This window comes from Dendrobates tinctorius, unplaced genomic scaffold (genome assembly GCF_039654945.1).
Source record: "Dendrobates tinctorius isolate UK_male_01 unplaced genomic scaffold, ASM3965494v1 ptg000331l, whole genome shotgun sequence".
NCBI classification, from domain to species: Eukaryota; Metazoa; Chordata; class Amphibia; order Anura; family Dendrobatidae; genus Dendrobates; species Dendrobates tinctorius.
In genome coordinates this window covers 2,029,245-2,047,500 of record NW_027361997.1, presented here as the reverse complement: position 1 = coordinate 2,047,500, position 18,256 = coordinate 2,029,245, and the positions used below count along the sequence as shown (strand labels likewise).

General features: G+C 42.2%; 1 protein-coding gene across 2 annotated transcripts in view; it reads right to left on the bottom strand.

Annotated features, from left to right (window-relative positions):
• LOC141074240 (uncharacterized) overlaps positions 1 to 12,386 on the bottom strand; it is a 64,941-nt gene extending 52,555 nt beyond the window's left edge. For both annotated transcript variants that reach the window (XM_073561842.1, XM_073561841.1), the window contains exon 1: positions 12,201 to 12,386. The gene's annotated coding sequence lies outside the window, so the exon portion shown is untranslated. The remainder of the gene's footprint in view (positions 1 to 12,200) is intronic.
• Between the last annotated feature and the right edge of the window lie 5,870 nt (positions 12,387 to 18,256).

The window sequence follows — 18,256 nt, the reverse complement described above, 5'->3', positions numbered from 1 at the left end:
GCATCAACAAGGCATTTCCGGCCACAGAACTGCCGCTCACTGGATTTTTTTTCTTTTTCGGACCATTCTCTGTAAACCCTAGAGATGGTTGTGCGTGAAAATCCCAGTAGATCAGCAGTTTCTGAAATACTCAGACCAGCCCTTCTGGCACCAACAATCATGCCACGTTCAAAGGCACTCAAATCACCTTTCTTCCCCATACTGATGCTCGGTTTGAACTGCAGGAGATTGTCTTGACCATGTCTACATGCCTAAATGCACTGAGTTGCCGCCATGTGATTGGCTGATTAGAAATTAAGTCTTAACACACAGTTGGACAGGTGTACCTAATAAAGTGGCCAGTGAGTGTATATACACACACACACATTAGCCCTATTTACACAGCAGTATATACACACACTAGCCCTATATACACAGCAGTATATACACACACACATTAGCCCTATTTGCACAGCAGTATATACATACACTAGCCCTATATACACACACTAGCCCTATATACACAGCAGTATATACACACACTAGCCTTATATACACAGCAGTATAAACACACACACATTAGCCCTATTTACACAGCAGTATATACACACACATTAGCCCTATTTACACAGCAGTATATACACACACTAGCCCTATATACACAGCAGTTTATACACACACTAGCCTTATATACACAGCAGTATATACACACACACATTAGCCCTATTTACACAGCAGTATATACACACACATTAGCCCTATTTACACAGCAGTATATACACACACATTAGCCCTATTTACACAGCAGTATATACACACACTAGCCCTATATACACAGCAGTATATACACACACAAGCCCTATTTACACAGCAGTATATACACACACTAGCCCTATATACACAGCAGTATATACACACACTAGCCTTATATACACAGCAGTATAAAAACACACACATTAGCCCTATATACACAGCAGTATACACACACACATTAGCCCTATTTACACAGCAGTTTATACACACACTAGCCTTATATACACAGCAGTATATACACACACACACACATTAGCCCTATATACACAGCAGTATATACACACACACACACACACACATTAGCCCTATATACACAGCAGTATATACACACACACACACACACACACACACACATTAGCCCTATATACACAGCAGTATATACACACACACATTAGCCCTATTTACACAGCAGTATATACACACACATTAGCCCTATTTACACAGCAGTATATACACACACATTAGCCCTATTTACACAGCAGTATATACACACACATTAGCCCTATTTACACGTCAGTATATACACACACATTAGTCCTATTTACACAGCAGTATATACACACACACACACACATTAGCCCTATTTACATAGCAGTATATACACACACATTAGCCCTATTTACACAGCAGTATATACACACATTAGCCCTATTTACACAGCAGTATATACACACATTAGCCCTATTTACACAGCAGTATATACACACACATTAGCCCTATTTACACAGCAGTATATACACACACATTAGCCCTATTTACACAGCAGTATATACACACACACATTAGCCCTATTTACACAGCTGTATATACACACACATTAGCCCTATTTGCACAGCAGTATATACACACACACATTAGCCCTATTTACACAGCAGTATATACACACACTAGCCCTATATACACAGCAGTATATACACACACATTAGCCCTATTTACACAGCAGTATATATACACACACACACACACATTAGCCCTATTTACACAGCAGTATATACACACACATTAGCCCTATTTGCACAGCAGTATATACACACACATTAGCCCTATTTACACAGCAGTATATACACACACTAGCCCTATATAGACAGCAGTATATACACACATTAGCCCTATTTACACAGCAGTATATACACACACTAGCCCTATTTACACAGCAGTATATACACACACTAGCCCTATATACACAGCAGTATATACACACACTAGCCCTATATACACAGCAGTATATACACACACATTAGCCCTATTTACACAGCAGTATATACACACACTAGCCCTATATACACAGCAGTATATACACACACATTAGCCCTATATACACAGCAGTATATACACACACATTAGCCCTATATACACAGCAGTATATACACACACATTAGCCCTATATACACAGCAGTATATACACACACATTAGCCCTATATACACAGCAGTATATACACACACATTAGCCCTATATACACAGCAGTATATACACACACATTAGCCCTATATACACAGCAGTATATACACACACATTAGCCCTATATACACAGCAGTATATACACACACATTAGCCCTATTTACACAGCAGTATATACACACACATTAGCCCTATTTACACAGCAGTATATACACACACATTAGCCCTATTTACACAGCAGTATATACACACACATTAGCCCTATTTACACAGCAGTATATACACACACTGGCCTTATATACACAGCAGTATATACACACACACTAGCCTTATACACACAGCAGTATATACACAGCAGTATAAACACACACACACATTAGCCCTATTTACACAGCAGTATATACACACACATTAGCCCTATTTACACAGCAGTATATACACACACTAGCCCTATATACACAGCAGTTTATACACACACTGGCCTTATATACACAGCAGTATATACACACACACTAGCCTTATACACACAGCAGTATATACACAGCAGTATATACACAGCAGTATATACACACACACACACACATTAGCCCTATATACACAGCAGTATATACACACACACACATTAGCCCTATATACACAGCAGTATATACACACACACACACACACACACATTAGCCCTATATACACAGCAGTATATACACACACATTAGCCCTATTTACACAGCAGTATATACACACACTTTAGTCCTATTTACACAGCAGTATATACACACACACACACACACACACACACACATTAGCCCTATTTACACAGCAGTATATACACACATTAGCCCTATTTACACAGCAGTATATACACACACATTAGCCCTATTTATACAGCAGTATATACACACACTAGCCCTATTTACACAGCAGTATATACACACACATTAGCCCTATATACACAGCAGTATATACACACACATTAGCCCTATATACACAGCAGTATATACACACACATTAGCCCTATATACACAGCAGTATATACACACACTAGCCCTATATACACAGCAGTTTATACACACACTAGCCCTATATACACAGCAGTATATTCACACACATTAGCCCTATTTACACAGCAGTATATACACACACACATTAGCCCTATTTACACAGCAGTATATACACACACATTAGCCCTATTTACACAGCAGTATATACACACACATTAGCCCTATTTACACAGCAGTATATACACACACATTAGCCCTATTTACACAGCAGTATATACACACACATTAGCCCTATTTACACAGCTGTATATACACACACATTAGCCCTATTTACACAGCTGTATATACACACACATTAGCCCTATTTGCACAGCAGTATATACACACACTAGCCCTATATACACAGCAGTATATACACACACATTAGCCCTATTTACACAGCAGTATATACACACACTAGCCCTATATACACACACACTAGCCCTATATACACAGCAGTATATACACACACACATTAGCCCTATATACACAGCAGTATATACACACACACACACACACACACACACACACATTAGCCCTATATACACAGCAGTATATACACACACATTAGCCCTATATACACAGCAGTATATACACACACATTAGCCCTATATACACAGCAGTATATACACACACATTAGCCCTATATACACAGCAGTATATACACACACATTAGCCCTATTTACACAGCAGTATATACACACACATTAGCCCTATTTACACAGCAGTATATACACACACATTAGCCCTATTTACACAGCAGTATATACACACACATTAGCCCTATTTACACAGCAGTATATACACACACATTAGCCCTATTTACACAGCAGTATATACACACACATTAGCCCTATTTAAACAGCAGTATATACACACACACACATTAGTCCTATTTACACAGCAGTATATACACACACACATTAGTCCTATTTACACAGCAGTATATACACACACACATTAGTCCTATTTACACAGCAGTATATACACACACACTAGCCCTATTTACACAGCAGTATATACACACACATTAGCCCTATTTACACAGCAGTATATACACACACATTAGCCCTATTTACACAGCAGTATATACACACACATTAGCCCTATTTACACAGCAGTATATACACACACACATTAGCCCTATTTACACAGCAGTATATACACACACACATTAGCCCTATTTACACAGCAGTATATACACACACACATTAGCCCTATTTACACAGCAGTATATACACACACACATTAGCCCTATTTACACAGAAGTATATACACACACACATTAGCCCTATTTACACAGCAGTATATACACACACACATTAGCCCTATTTACACAGCAGTATATACACACACATTAGCCCTATTTACACAGCAGTATATACACACACATTAGCCCTATATACACAGCAGTATATACACACACATTAGCCCTATATACACAGCAGTATATACACAGCAGTTTATACACACACTAGCCCTATATACACAGCAGTATATTCACACAGCAGTATATACACACACACACACATTACCCCTATTTACACAGCTGTATATACACACACATTAGCCCTACACAGCTGTATATACACACACACACATTAGCCCTATTTACACAGCTGTATATACACACACATTAGCCCTATTTACACAGCAGTATATACACACACATTAGCCCTATTTACACAGCAGTATATACACACACACATTAGCCCTATTTACACAGCAGTATATACACACACATTAGCCCTATTTACACAGCAGTATATACACACACACACACACACACACATTAGCCCTATTTACACAGCAGTATATACACACATTAGCCCTATTTACACAGCAGTATATACACACACATTAGCCCTATTTATACAGCAGTATATACACACACATTAGCCCTATATACACAGCAGTATATACACACACATTAGCCCTATATACACAGCAGTATATACACACACATTAGCCCTATATACACAGCAGTATATACACACACATTAGCCCTATATACACAGCAGTATATACACACACTAGCCCTATATACACAGCAGTTTATACACACACTAGCCCTATATACACAGCAGTATATTCACACACATTAGCCCTATTTACACAGCAGTATATACACACACACATTAGCCCTATTTACACAGCAGTATATACACACACATTAGCCCTATTTACACAGCAGTATATACACACACATTAGCCCTATTTACACAGCTGTATATACACACACATTAGCCCTATTTACACAGCTGTATATACACACACATTAGCCCTATTTGCACAGCAGTATATACACACACTAGCCCTATATACACAGCAGTATATACACACACATTAGCCCTATTTACACAGCAGTATATACACACACTAGCCCTATATACACACACACTAACCCTATATACACAGCAGTATATACACACACACATTAGCCCTATATACACAGCAGTATATACACACACACACACACATTAGCCCTATATACACAGCAGTATATACACACACATTAGCCCTATATACACAGCAGTATATACACACACATTAGCCCTATATACACAGCAGTATATACACACACATTAGCCCTATTTACACAGCAGTATATACACACACATTAGCCCTATTTACACAGCAGTATATACACACACATTAGCCCTATTTAAACAGCAGTATATACACACACACATTAGTCCTATTTACACAGCAGTATATACACACACACATTAGTCCTATTTACACAGCAGTATATACACACACACATTAGTCCTATTTACACAGCAGTATATACACACACACATTAGTCCTATTTACACAGCAGTATATACACACACACTAGCCCTATTTACACAGCAGTATATACACACACATTAGCCCTATTTACACAGCAGTATATACACACACATTAGCCCTATTTACACAGCAGTATATACACACACATTAGCCCTATTTACACAGCAGTATATACACACACATTAGCCCTATTTACACAGCAGTATATACACACACACATTAGCCCTATTTACACAGCAGTATATACACACACATTAGCCCTATTTACACAGCAGTATATACACACACACATTAGCCCTATTTACACAGCAGTATATACACACACACACATTAGCCCTATTTACACAGCAGTATATACACACACACACATTAGCCCTATTTACACAGCAGTATATACACGCACACATTAGCCCTATTTACACAGCAGTATATACACACACACATTAGCCCTATTTACACAGAAGTATATACACACACACATTAGCCCTATTTACACAGCAGTATATACACACACACATTAGCCCTATTTACACAGCAGTATATACACACACATTAGCCCTATTTACACAGCAGTATATACACACACATTAGCCCTATATACACAGCAGTATATACACAGCAGTTTATACACACACTAGCCCTATATACACAGCAGTATATTCACACAGCAGTATATACACACACACACTAGCCCTATTTACACAGCTGTATATACACACACACATTAGCCCTACACAGCTGTATATACACACACACACATTAGCCCTATTTACACAGCTGTATATACACACACATTAGCCCTATTTACACAGCTGTATATACACACACATTAGCCCTATTTACACAGCAGTATATACACACACATTAGCCCTATTTACACAGCAGTATATACACACACATTAGCCCTATTTACACAGCAGTATATACACACACATTAGCCCTAATTACACAGCAGTATATACACACACATTAGCCCTATTTACACAGCAGTATATACACACATTAGCCCTATTTACACAGCAGTATATACACACACACTAGCCCTATATACACAGCAGTATATACACACAGCAGTTTATACACACACTAGCCCTATATACACAGCAGTTTATACACACACTAGCCTTATATATACAGCAGTTTATACACACACTAGCCTTATATACACAGCAGTATATACACACTAGCCTTATATACACAGCAGTATATACACACTAGCCTTATATACACAGCAGTATATACACACACTAGCCTTATATACACAGCAGTATATACACACACTAGCCTTATATACACAGCAGTATATACACAGCAGTATATACACAGCAGTATATACACAGCAGTATATACACACACACACACACACACATTAGCCCTATATACACAGCAGTATATACACACACACACACACATTAGCCCTATATACACAGCAGTATATACACACACATTAGCCCTATATACACAGCAGTATATACACACACACTAGCCCTATTTACACAGCAGTATATACACACACATTAGCCCTATTTACACAGCAGTATATACACACACATTAGCCCTATTTACACAGCAGTATATACACACACACATTAGCCCTATTTACACAGCAGTATATACACACACACATTAGCCCTATTTACACAGCAGTATATACACACACACATTAGCCCTATTTACACAGCAGTATATACACACACACATTAGCCCTATTTACACAGCAGTATATACACACACACATTAGCCCTATTTACACAGCAGTATATACACACACACATTAGCCCTATTTACACAGCAGTATATACACACACACATTAGCCCTATTTACACAGCAGTATATACACACACACATTAGCCCTATTTACACAGAAGTATATACACACACACATTAGCCCTATTTACACAGCAGTATATACACACACACATTAGCCCTATTTACACAGCAGTATATACACACACATTAGCCCTATTTACACAGCAGTATATACACACACATTAGCCCTATATACACAGCAGTATATACACAGCAGTTTATACACACACTAGCCCTATATACACAGCAGTATATTCACACAGCAGTATATACACACACACACATTAGCCCTATTTACACAGCTGTATATACACACACACATTAGCCCTACACAGCTGTATATACACACACACACATTAGCCCTATTTACACAGCTGTATATACACACACATTAGCCCTATTTACACAGCTGTATATACACACACATTAGCCCTATTTACACAGCAGTATATACACACACATTAGCCCTATTTACACAGCAGTATATACACACACATTAGCCCTATTTACACAGCAGTATATACACACACATTAGCCCTATTTACACAGCAGTATATACACACACATTAGCCCTATTTACACAGCAGTATATACACACACATTAGCCCTATTTACACAGCAGTATATACACACATTAGCCCTATTTACACAGCAGTATATACACACACACTAGCCCTATATACACAGCAGTATATACACACAGCAGTTTATACACACACTAGCCCTATATACACAGCAGTTTATACACACACTAGCCTTATATATACAGCAGTTTATACACACACTAGCCTTATATATACAGCAGTTTATACACACACTAGCCTTATATACACAGCAGTATATACACACTAGCCTTATATACACAGCAGTATATACACACACTAGCCTTATATACACAGCAGTATATACACAGCAGTATATACACAGCAGTATATACACAGCAGTATATACACACACACACACACACATTAGCCCTATATACACAGCAGTATATACACACACACACACACATTAGCCCTATATACACAGCAGTATATACACACACATTAGCCCTATATACACAGCAGTATATACACACACATTAGCCCTATATACACAGCAGTATATACACACACATTAGCCCTATATACACAGCAGTATATACACACACATTAGCCCTATATACACAGCAGTATATACACACACATTAGCCCTATATACACAGCAGTATATACACACACATTAGCCCTATATACACAGCAGTATATACACACACATTAGCCCTATATACACAGCAGTATATACACACACATTAGCCCTATATACACAGCAGTATATACACACACATTAGCCCTATATACACAGCGGTATATACACACACATTAGCCCTATATACACAGCAGTATATACACACACTAGCCCTATATACACAGCAGTATATACACACACTAGCCCTATATACACAGCAGTATATACACACTAGCCCTATATACACAGCAGTTTATACACACACTAGCCCTATATACACAGCAGTATATACACACACACACACACACATTAGCCCTATATACACAGCAGTATATACACACACACACACACACATTAGCCCTATATACACAGCAGTATATACACACACACACACACACATTAGCCCTATATACACAGCAGTATATACACACACACACATTAGCCCTATATACACAGCAGTATATATACACACACACACACACATTAGCCCTATATACACAGCAGTATATATACACACACACACACACATTAGCCCTATATACACAGCAGTATATATACACACACACACACACATTAGCCCTATATACACAGCAGTATATATACACACACACACACACATTAGCCCTATATACACAGCAGTATATATACACACACACACACACATTAGCCCTATATACACAGCAGTATATATACACACACACACACACATTAGCCCTATATACACAGCAGTATATACACACACACACACACATTAGCCCTATATACACAGCAGTATATACACACACACACACACATTAGCCCTATATACACAGCAGTATATACACACACACACATTAGCCCTATATACACAGCAGTATATACACACACACACACATTAGCCCTATATACACAGCAGTATATACACACACACACATTAGCCCTATATACACAGCAGTATATACACACACACACATTAGCCCTATATACACAGCAGTATACACACACACACATTAGCCCTATATACACAGCAGTATACACACACACACACTAGCCCTATATACACAGCAGTATATACACACACACACACATTAGCCCTATATACACAGCAGTATATACACACACACTAGCCCTATATACACAGCAGTATATACACACACACACATTAGCCCTATATACACAGCAGTATATACACACACACACACACACACACACATTAGCCCTATATACACAGCAGTATATACACACACACACACATTAGCCCTATATACACAGCAGTATATACACACACATTAGCCCTATATACACAGCAGTATATACACACACATTAGCCCTATATACACACACACACACACATTAGCCCTATATACACAGCAGTATATACACACACTAGCCCTATATACACAGCAGTATATACACACACACACACTAGCCCTATATACACAGCAGTATATACACACACACATTAGCCCTATATACACAGCAGTATATACACACACACACACACATTAGCCCTATATACACAGCAGTATATACACACACACACACATTAGCCCTATATACACAGCAGTATATACACACACACACACATTAGCCCTATATACACAGTATACACACACACACACACATTAGCCCTATATACACAGTATACACACACACACACACATTAGCCCTATATACACAGTATACACACACACACACACATTAGCCCTATATACACAGCAGTATATACACACACACACACTAGCCCTATTTACACAGCAGTATATACACACACACTAGCCCTATTTACACAGCAGTATATACACACACTAGCCCTATTTACACAGCAGTATATACACACACTAGCCCTATTTACACAGCAGTATATACACACACTAGCCCTATTTACACAGCAGTATATACACACACTAGCCCTATTTACACAGCAGTATATACACACACTAGCCCTATTTACACAGCAGTATATACACACACTAGCCTTATATACACAGCAGTATATACACACACACGCCTTATATACACAGCAGTATATACACACACACGCCTTATATACACAGCAGTATATACACACACACACATTAGCCCTATATACACACACACATTAGCCCTATATACACAGCAGTATATACACACACTAGCCCTATATACACAGCAGTATACACACACACACACACACACACACTAGCCCTATATACACAGCAGTATATACCCACACACACACATTAGCCCTATATACACAGCAGTATATACACACACACACACACACATTAGCCCTATATACACAGCAGTATATACACACACACACATTAGCCCTATATACACAGCAGTATATACACACACACACATTAGCCCTATATACACAGCAGTATATACACACACACACATTAGCCCTATATACACAGCAGTATATACACACACACACACACATTAGCCCTATATACACAGCAGTATATACACACACACACTAGCCCTATATACACAGCAGTATATACACACACACACTAGCCCTATATACACAGCAGTATATATACACACACACACACACACACACACATTAGCCCTATATACACAGCAGTATATACACACACACACTAGCCCTATATACACAGCAGTATATACACACACACACTAGCCCTATATACACAGCAGTATATACACACACACACATTAGCCCTATATACAAAGCAGTATATACACACACACACACATTAGCCCTATATACACAGCAGTATACACACACACATTAGCCCTATATACACAGCAGTATATACACACACACACACACACACATTAGCCCTATATACACAGCAGTATATACACACACACTAGCACTATATACACACACATTAGCCCTATATACACAGCAGTATATACACACACACACACACACATTAGCCCTATATACACAGCAGTATATACACACACACACATTAGCCCTATATACACAGCAGTATACACACACACACATTAGCCCTATATACACAGCAGTATATACACACACACACACACACACATTAGCCCTATATACACAGCAGTATATACACACACACTAGCACTATATACACACACACATTAGCCCTATACACACAGAAGTATATATATACATACACACAACACACATAATAGACAGATCAACATAGGTCACATGTAATGTGCACTTACAGTGAGCATAGTATCGGGAGCTGGGCCATCTCAGAGGAGCACAGGAAACCTGCTGAGACATGGAGCCTGTCTACACTGCCTGCTCTCAGCCTTACAGACTGCAGTGTGCTTTGCCAGTTCCAACCACTCCTCCCTCCCTCCAGATTCCGACTACTGAGCTTCCTGCAACAGCAGAAAACTATCTCCAGCAGTGGGTGAGCTGAGCTGTGTATTGTATGCTGCCCTCTAGTGCTGCAGCATACAATACATCATGATGGGGAAACAAGTGCCGATCAGATCGGCAGAGATTTTACTTTCCTGATGGGGCCCTCTCCCTCAATAATGGCCCTGAACCGCTGCACACATAGGAAGGATGCCCACCCCTGGGCTGGAGCGGTGCCAGGCACTGCTCACCATTCCCAGAGCAGGAACAGTCAGCTGGCAGAGCCTGTGTCTGTGAGGAGATTTCAGGCAGGGAGTCAGATGCTTCCTGTCCAGCAGCGCTGCTGCGTCCCGTGCACACATTGCAGCAGCACACACTTAGGCTGTATGCACACGCTGCGGATTTTGCTGCGGTTCCGCAGCGGTTTTTGGTGTACAGTACAATGATTCCCTATGGGAATCAAAAACCGCAGTGCAGACGGTGTGGAATTTTCCGCGCGGATTATCTGCGGTTTTCAATCCGCAGAAAGAATTGACATGTCAATTCTTTCTGCGGATTCTCCTGCGGTTTGCCATCTCCTCTATTGAGGAGATGAAAAACCGCAGGGCAAAACCGCAGAGCAATCCGCAGGTAAAACCGCAGGTCTTTTGACCTGCGGTTTCACCTGCGGATTTTACAAAATCCGCGCGGATGAATCCGCACATAATCCGCAGCGTGTGCACACAGCCGCTAGTTTCACACTAGCGTTACCGGGAGCAGCGCACGGCTGCCACTAAGCTCCGCCCCCTCTGGTCAGCTCCTCCTCTGATCGCATGCATCAGCATACCCTATATTTAGCGTTGGGTACGCTGGCTTGATTTTGCCGCTGCTTGCGCCAGAGCGCACAAAAATGCAACACAGTGCGTTTGGCACACGCGCATTGGCCTTCAAGTGGACCAGCGCACGACCAGCGTACCCAACGCTAAATATAGGGTACGCTGATCGCATGCAGCGTCATGCGATCAGAGGAGGAGCTGACCGGAGGGGGCGGAGCTTAGCGGCGGCCGTGCGCTGCGCCCGGTAACGCTAGTGTGAAACTAGCCTAACATCATTTGTAATTAAAGGGCCTGGCCATTAAACCAGGGCCCGCGTCCCACTTTGTGTCTAAGAGCTCCAGCCCACCGAGAATCTGCCCAGCTGCGCAAATTATCAATCCAGGCCTGATTATGGAGAAGGAGACAGTAGGTCGGGGATTGCAGGTGTGGTCATTACAGGTTGTAAGCTTTTTTGAAGAGATGGGTTTTCAGGTTCTGTTTGAAAAATCGAAATGTGGTGGATAACCGGATGTGTTGGGGCACAGAATTCCAGAGGATGGGGGATATTCGGGAGAAGTCTTGGAGGCGATTGGTTGAGGAGCGAATAAGCATGGAGGAGAGAAGGAGGTCTTGGGAGGACCGGAGAAACCATGAGGGAAGATACTGAGAGATTAGTTCGGAAATATACAGAGGAGAAAGGTTATGGATGGCTTTGTAGGTCATTGTCAGGGGCGTGACTATCACGGTCGCAGCGGTCACAGCTGCGACGGGGCCCGGAGTGCTTAGGGGCCCGATCGTGGAGCTGCAGCCACTCATTGGCTGTGCAGCTCCGTGCTTTGATTGGCTGCCAGGCTGCAATTGGCCTGCCGCGATGGTTGCTCTGTGCGCACAGGACCTGTGATGAAGTCACTGGAGGGGAGGAGTCAGGGGTCACATGATCAGGAGCCTCCATGTATGCAGGACTCTGCTGTGCTGGTTGCCATGGTGCTGGATGAGGGTAAGTTTATATGTGGGGTCAGGAGGGGTTACAGGGTGGATGTAGCAGAGCCGTGTGTGTACAAGGTGTATGGAGCGGAGCTGTGTGCGTATGAAGTGTATGGAGCGGAGCTGTGAGCGTATGAAGTGTATGGAGCAGAGCTGTGTGTGTACGAGGTGAGCAGAGCCGTGTGTGTACGAGGTGTATGGAGCAGAGCCGTGTGTGTACAAAGTGTACGGAGTGGAGCCGCATGTGTATGAAGTGTACGGAGCGGAGCCGCATGTGTATAAGGTGGATGGAGAGGAGCCGTGTGTGTATGGAGCAGAGCCACGCGTGTACGAGGTGTACGGAGCAGAGCCACGCGTGTACGAGGTGTACGGAGCGGAGCCGCATGTGTACGAGGTGTACGGAGCGGAGCCGCGCGTGTACGAGGTGTACGGAGCGGAGCCGCGCGTGTACGAGGTGAACGGAGCGGAGCCGCGCGTGTACGAGGTGTGCGGAGTGGAGATGTGTGTGTATTTTGGCATGAGCCCCATTTGAAAGTTCGCATCAGAGCCCATAACTTTGTAGTTACGCCACTGGTCATTGTTAGTAGTTTAAACTGGATATGCTTGGAAATTGGGAGCCAGTGAAGGAATCTGCAAAGAAGGGAAGCAGGAGTGTAGCGAGGAGATTAATTAATTGAGCAGCAGAGTTAAGGATGGACTGGAGGGGTGTGAGAGTGTTAGAAGGTAGGCCTCAGAGGAGGATGTTGCAGTAGTCGAGGCGGGATATGATTAGGGCATGCACAAGCATTTTGGTAGAGTGAGGGTTGAGGAAAGGACGGATTCTGGAAATATTTTTGAGCTGGACACAACAGGAGGTGGCGAGAGCTTGGATGTGTGGTTTGAAGGACAGGGCAGAGTGAAGGGTTACTCCGAGGCAGCGGATTACCGGGAGAGAGGAAAGTGTCAATTCATTTATAGTGTTAGATAGATCAGGTAGGGAAGGTATGCGAGATGGAGGAAAGATAATTAGTTCAGATTTGTCCACATTCAGTTTGAGGAAGCGAGAGGAGGATATGGCTGATAGACACTCTGGGATTCTGGAGAGCAGAGAGGTAGATCTGAGCGTCATCATCATATAGATGGTACTGAAAGCCAGAGGACTTTATAAGTTGTCCCAAGCCAAGGGTATAGATTGAGAAGAGAAGGGGTCCTAGGACAGAACCTTGAGGGACACCAACAGAGAGGGGGTGAGATTGAAGAGGTAGTATGGGAGTAGGAAACGCTAAATGTGTGGTTGGTAAGGTATGAGGAGATCCATGATAGGGCGAGGTCTGTGACACCAAAGGAAGAGAGGATCTGTAGTAGGAGGCAGTGGTCAACTGTGTCGAAGGCAGAGGACAGGTCTAGAAGGAGGAGTATAGAGAATTGTCTGTCAGCTTTGGCTGTAAGTCGTTGGTAAGTTTGGTCAGGGCAGTCTCAGTGGAATGGTGGGGACGGAAGCCAGATTGTAGGTTGTGGAAGAGAGAGTTAGATCCACATCACACTTGAAGTGACTTTGAGGGGTCTACATGATAGAAGATACCCAAAAGTGACACCATTCTAAAAACTGCACCCCTCAAGGTGCTGTAGAGATTCGCTCTGGTAGGTAATGGCAGGGCTGCAGTAACGAGGCAACACACAGGCTTAAAGTCCAATTTCAGTGGTTTAATGTCACGTTGCAAACAGCAGATTAGCAGAAAGTAAGGAAAAACATAAACATACTCCATCTTGGAGAACCACTGGTCCCAGACTCACCCCTTGCACGGGATGGGCTTAACTAAGCAGCTGCCAGGTCCGCAGCATCAGCCAGGTGCCATTCCCAGGGTTGTTGAGAGTCTTGCTGCTATAGTCCTGCAGCACGGGGATCCTGCATACAAGTTCCTGTAACTTCCAGACACACTCACCATGTGCCAAACACCAACCTCCATTACATAGCCCATAACCCCTCCTACAAGTGAGGTAGACATCACATGGGCTAATCATGCGACCATGACATCATCGCAGGTCCTGTCTTTAGGGAAAAACCCGGCCAAACATTAATCTGCTGGGAGAAATATATCTCCCATCCAGTAAAACACCCTTTACTGTACCACAGTGCTCAAAACCACATTCAAGAAGTTTATTAACCCTTCAGGTGGTTCACAGGAATTAAAGCAATGTGGACGAAAAAAATTAACATTTTACTTTTCTTCACAAAAGAATTTACTTTAGTCCCCAATTTTTTTTATTTTCACAGTGTGGTGTAGTGACCACTATGTCCGCTGGGGGGCGCTGTGTGGGTGTCCCAGGACGGGTGTACAGGCACATTCAGTGTGGTAACAGGAGCAGGGTCCTAAATGACCATTATGGGTCTCAAGGTGGGTGGCCTTGGGATGCAGGCTCCAGGGTGTATTGATCAGCAGAGGTACTGCTGATATTTCTGTTACACTGTGTCAGGGAAGCCTGTGTGTGTCTATGTGCAATAGAACCTCTAGTGATGTCATAGCCATGTGATCACCTATGGGTGTGGTTACAGGGCTATGTAATTGAGGTGTTTGGCACATGTGAGAGAGTGTGAGGGAGTCTGTCAGAGTGTGGACAGACTTCCCTGTGTCCAGGTGGGACACTACAGAGAGTGGCCTGTGTGCTAAGGAAGGAGAAGCCTTCCTAGGTCTGCGGCTGCAGATAGAGCGCTGCTCGGGACATTGCCCTGGACTATGTATTCGTTGTATATGGGAAGGACTAGACCTCCCAGCATGTGCTGAGACTCTCGGTCCGAGTCTGATGCCACGGACGTTTATGATCTTTTGGCCTAAAGCTAGAGGCTATGTTGGTGATATGCTGAGTTATGGTTTATGAAGCAAATAAACCTCATGGACTTTGGGAAAACCTGCCTCATAATTGTCTCCCGCTGCACCTGAGCGAGTCGAAACCCCCACAACAGGTAACAGGAGAAATTGCACAAAAAAATTTTATGGTCTTCCCCCACTCCCCCGAGTAAGCCAATACCCATATGTTGGGGAAAACTGTTTGGGCGCATGGCAGGGTTCGTAAGGGAAGGAGCACAGTTTGACTTTTTGAAAGCAAAAATGGCTGCAATTGAGAGTGGACGACATGTCGCGTTTAGAGAGCCCCTGATGTATCTAAACAGTGGAAACCCCCAAGTGACCCCATTTTGAAAACTAGACCCCTAAAGGAATGTATCCAGATTTGCGGTGAACACCTTGAACCTCCAGGTGCTTCACAGAAGTTTATAATGTAGGGGGGGTGCTCAGGAGGAGTGGGCCATTTCGATTTGGATGCGCAAAATTTGCTGAATTTCTTTTGGTGGGAGCCACGTCATTTTTCCGGTAATTTGGACACCCTCTATATTTCTGTTAACAGATGGTGAACTTGAGTGGGAACTTATTTTTTTGAGGGCTGAGCAGAAGCATTTATTGGCCACATTTTGGGTTACAAAATATTTTGGTCACATTTATCCTGTGCTGAGCACTTTCATTGGGGTCTCCATATTTTGAGTGCTTTTTTTTGTGTGAGAAGTCAATGTTTTTATTGGTACCATTGGTGGCGAACGTCTTATGGAATACCTTACCAAAGTTCTCCCTGCTGCCCTCCAGTTGGACCTTGGTAAAGACCCGATGATGATAGAACGGGCGCACAGACTAGGTCCTCCAAGGCCTACCAGAGACAGCGGAAGTGCTAGACCTTGTCCGGTTATAGCAAAATACCTCAATTGGGCCATGAAAGAAAAGGTCTTAAGAGTATACATACGGCAATGAGAAACGACTATCCAGGATTTATCTGCGGCTGTAGCTCATAAACTCAAGGCCTATCTGTCATCTATTGATTGCAGAAAACATTAGATTTCAGCTACTCTACCCAGCCAAACTGAAAGTCCAAGATGGAGATCGTGTAACTATTTTCGAATACCCAGAGGTGGCGGAGAAGATTCCGTCGTGCTGGAGATGTTGCAGTGGGATGATCTATAGAACTTGTTACACTTGCTATCTACCTGGCAGAATCAGATGATTTCAAAGTCTTTCTTAAATTACACTGGAATGACTTCCTAAATGACAATATCATCCACACTAACAATATCCCTTTGCGCTGGGCCACTTCTGGCTGTTATGAAAGGCTAT